General features: G+C 34.1%; 1 pseudogene; it reads right to left on the reverse strand.

Annotated features, from left to right (window-relative positions):
* Positions 1-2,892: 2,892 nt before the first annotated feature.
* LOC696857 (signal recognition particle 19 kDa protein pseudogene) lies at positions 2,893-4,538 on the reverse strand (annotated as a pseudogene).
* Positions 4,539-4,939: the final 401 nt, after the last annotated feature.

Here is a 4,939-nt window from a genome sequence, read left to right on the forward strand (position 1 = left end):
TATATTCAAGAAGGTAGAGGAAAACATTGCCATAATGATGACAGAAATAAAATACATGTTTAAAAACATATCCGGAAGTTAAAAAAAAAACTGAATTAAAAAACACATTGGATGAGATTACCAGTAGATTACACACTGCAGAGGAAAAGATTAGTAGTCTTGAAAACATAGTATATAAATTACTCAAAACGAAGCACAGGAAAAAAAGACAAATTAATAAAGCATCCGTTACCTGTAGGATGTTTGACATATGTGTGATTGGAGTCCCAGAGAGGACAGAGAATGAGACAGGAAAAAAATGGAAAAAATAATGGCCCCAAATGGTCCAAACTTGACTACAGGTTCAAGAAACCCAACAAACACCAGTGAAATACATAAACCCATGTCAGAGATTGTCACCAGCAAACTGATGAATACTAGAAATAAACAAAAATTTTAAAGTAGCCAGAGGAAAAAAGATACATTGTGTTCAGTGGAACAAAGATAAGAATAACAGCAGACTTTATGTTCGAAATTATCTAAGCCATAATGTAATGGAAATATTTTTTAAAAACTGAAAAAAAAAAAAAAAAAACACCATACCTGTCAACCTAGGTTTCTTTATCCAGCAAAAATATTCTTCAAAATCAAAGCAAATGAAGACTTTCTCAGCAAACAGAAGCTGAAAGAATTCACTGTAAACAGGTTTGCACTACAAAACTAGTTAAAGGAAGTTTTTTCAGGCATAAAGAAATATCTACATTCATTCCTTTGATAAACTCATCCAGTTTTATGACTTTTAAATAGTATCATTAACCTAACAACTGCTAAGTTTATATCTCCAGCCTCAAACTCATCCCTGAACTCTATATTGATGCATACAACTGCCTATTCAACATCTCAACTTGAGTGTTTAATAGCATCACAGACTTTACTGTGTCCCAAACTGAATATCTAACTTCCACCCACAATCTTCACCATCTGGACAAATGACATTATCCTTGAAGTGTCTTGGGCCAAAAACCCTTCAAAGTATATCCTGAATCTGACCATTTCTTTATGTTTTAAAAAAAATTTTTATGGATATATAATAGTTGTACATATTTAGGGAGAACATGTGATATTTCAACATAAGCATATGATGTGTAACGGACAGCGTAATTGGGATATCCATCACCTCGAATATTTACCTTTTCTTTTTGTTAGAAGCATTCCAATTCCAATCCTCTAGTTATTTTGAAATATACAATATTATTATTAACTATATTCACCCTATTGTAATACCAAACCATAGCTCTTATTCCTTCTATATAACTGTATTTTGTACCCATTAACAAAGCCTTCTTTATCTCCCCACTCCCCACTACATTTCCCAGCCTCTTATGACCATCATTCTACTTTTTACCTCCACAAGATCAATTTTTTTAGCTCCCACACATGAGTGAGAGTATGTAATATTTGTCTTTCTGTACCTGGCTTATTTCACTCAACCTCATATCCTCCCATTCTATCCACATTGTTGCAAATGACAGGATTTAATTCTTTTTATGGCTGAGTAATACTCCATTTTGTATATGTACTTTTTTTTTATTCATCTATTGTAGACACAAGTTGATTCCATATCTTGGCTGTTGTGAATAGTGCTGCAATAAACACGGGGCACAGATATCTCTTTGACATACCGAGTTATTTTATTTTGGCTACATACTCAGCAGTGGAATTGCTAAATCATTTAATAGTTACACTTTTAGTTTTTTGAGGGACCTCCATACTGTTTTTCACAATGGCTGTAATAATTTACATTCTCACCAACAGTGTATGAGCATTCCTTTTTCTTCACATCTTCACCAGCATCTGACACTTTTTGTCTTTTGGCTAAAAGCCATTTTAACTGAGGTGAAATGATACCTCATTGTGGTTTTGATTTTCATCTCCCTGATGATTAGTAATGTTGACCATTTTTAAATATACCTATTGGCCATTTATAAGTTGTCTTTTGAGAAATGTCTGTTCATATCTTTTGCCCATTTATATATATTATTTTTTGTGATTGAGTTGTTTGAGTTCCTTATATATTCTGGTTATTGTTCCCTTTTCAATTGAACAACTTGCAAATATTTTCTCCCATTCTGTAGGTTGTCTCTTTACTTTGTTAGTTGTTTCCTTTGCTGTGTGGAACCTTTTTAGCTTGATGTGACCTCATTTGTCCATTTCTGCTTTGGTTGCCTGTGCTTATGAGGTTTTACTCATGAAATCTTTGCCCAGACCAATGTCCTGGAGAATTACCCCAATGTTTTCTCCTAGGAGTTTCATAGCTTCAGGTCTTAGATTTAACTTTTTAATCCATTTTTATTTTATTTTTGTATATATTGAGAAATATGGGGTCTCGTTTTATTCTTCTGCATATGGACATCCAGTTTCCCCAGCACCACTGATTGAAGAGCGTGTCCTTTCCCCAATGTACGTTCCTGGCACCTTTGTCAAAAATTATTTGGCTGTAAATATGCAGGTTTATTTCTGGGTTCTCTAATCTGTTCCATGGGTCTACGTGTCTGTCTTTATGCCAGCACTCTGCTGTTTTAGTTAGTGCAGCTTTGTATTATGTAGGTAACATGATACCCCAGCTTTGTTCTTTTTTTTTTATCACGATTCCTTTCACTACTTGGAGTCTTCTACAGTTCCATATAAATATTAGGATTGTTTTTTCCTTTATGTTAAGAATGTCATTGGTATTTTGATAGGGATTGCATTGAGTCCATAAATTGCTTTGGGTAGTATGGATACTTTAACAATATTATTTCTTCCAATCCATGAACATGGAATCTTTCCGTATTTTGGTGTCCACTTCAGTTTCTTTCATCAATGTTTTATAGTGTTCATTGTAGAGATCTTTCACTTCTTTGATTAAGTTTATTCCTAGATATTTTATTTTATTATCATTATTATTTTTTTTTTTTTAGAGATGGGGTTCTCACTCTGTCACCCAAGCTGGAGTGCAGTGGAGTGATTACAAGTAGCTGCAACCTTGAACTCCTGGGCTCGAGTGATCCTTTTGCCTCAGCCTCCTGAGTGGCTAGGATTACAGGTACAATCTATGGGTCTGGCTCTTTTATTTTATGTGCAGCTATGGTAAATGGAATTGCTTTCTTGGTTTCGTTTACAGATAGTTCACTGTTGGCATATAGAAATGCTACTGATTTGTATGTTAATTTTGTATCTTGCAATTTTATTAAATTTACAGTTCTAATAGTTTTTTGGTGGAATCTTTAGGTTTTTCTAAATATAATATCATGTCATCTGAAACAAGGATAATCTGATATCTGCCTTTCTCATTTGGATGTCCTTTATTTCTTTCTCTTATTTAATTGCTCTGGCTAAGACTTCTAGTACTATGTTGAATAAAAGTGGTGAAACTGGACATCCTTTCCTTGTTCTAGATCTTAAGGAAGGTTTTCAGTTTTCCCTGTTCGGTATTATATTAGCTGTGGGTTTGTCAAATATGGTCCTTGTTGTGTTGAGGTATATTCTTTCTATATGTAGTTTGCTGAGAGCTTTTGTCCATTTCTTCTACTTTTTCCAACTTATTGGCATATAGTTGCTCATAATAGTCTGTGATGATTCTTTGAATTCCTGTGGTAACAGTTGTAATGTCTCCTTTTGTCTATAATTTTATTTGGGCCTTCTCTCTTTTCTTCTTAGTATAGCTAAAGGTTTGCCAATTTTGTTTGCCTACTGCTTTTTTTCAGTTTCAAATTTTATTTCATTAACTGAAAAGGTAGGCAAAATGTTTATTTCAAATCGAATTGAAATTTATCTGAAACAAGTAACTTATTTCAAGTAACTTATTGTACAGTCCATTGTCCATTTAAAAATATTTTTTCTTCCAAAAAACTGCATTGAAAGACTAAGAACTTCTTTTACACTGCATAAAAGCGAGATGCAAACTTCTGATGTAAATTTATTTAACTGTCAACTTCGACGACAAAGATGAGAGGTTCCCATCTTTCACAAGGGTTCATAGTTCAGTTAAATGATACAAAACAAGCTTCTGTTTTCCTCCGATACAAATTCAAAGCTTCCATTCATGTTTCTGACAGCAGTACCACCAACTCAATGCTGATACTAGGTTACTTCTTTTTCTTTCCTTTCCTTTTTTTCCTTTCCTCTCCTTGTTGAAGACTTTGGTCACCACCTCCTGTTTTTTGTGTCCTCCTTTTTAGTTTCGGTGTTATTTCTGCTGCATACAACATTACTGACTTACATGACAGGAACTGTGCAAGGCAGAGGCCGCCATCTTCCTGTCTGAGCTGGACCCGGACTCTGTCTCCGTGTTGGACATCATGATTCCGTTCTCTAGAGTACATTTTATTTTTCTCAAGAAATACATTAAGTCCAACTTCTGAACACACATCTTGAATCTCTGTAGCTGTAGGATTTTCAACAGCCTCACTTACGGGGATTCGCCTTCCCTCTGCGATGGTCTTATTACTTAAATAAGCAGCATAGATACAAATAAACCTATCCTGGTTGGCCGGGAACCATGCGGCAGTTCAAGCCATCTTCACAAGAGTCCAAACAGCAACCTTGTTTACCTATTTTTTTAAAAAAACCTTTTTTCATTGATCTTTTGTAATTTTCTTTAGTCTCAATGTTTTAATTTCTGCTCTGGTCATAAATTTTTCTACTAATTTTGCCTTTGGTTTCCTCTTGCTTTTCTAGTTAGATTATTTATTTGAAGTCTTTCTGTATTTTTAATATAGGTGTTTATTGCTGTAAATGTTCCTCTTTATATTGCTTTTGCTATATCACAGGTTTGGGTATGGTGTTTCCATTTTCATTTGTTTCAGGAAATTTTAAAATTTCCTTTTTCATTTCATGACCAGTGACCATTCAGGAGCATGTTTAATTTCCATGTATTTGTGTGGTTTTCAAAGTTCCTCTAGTTATGGATTTCTATTTT

This window comes from Macaca mulatta, chromosome 18 (genome assembly GCF_049350105.2).
Source record: "Macaca mulatta isolate MMU2019108-1 chromosome 18, T2T-MMU8v2.0, whole genome shotgun sequence".
NCBI lineage: Eukaryota > Metazoa > Chordata > Mammalia > Primates > Cercopithecidae > Macaca > Macaca mulatta.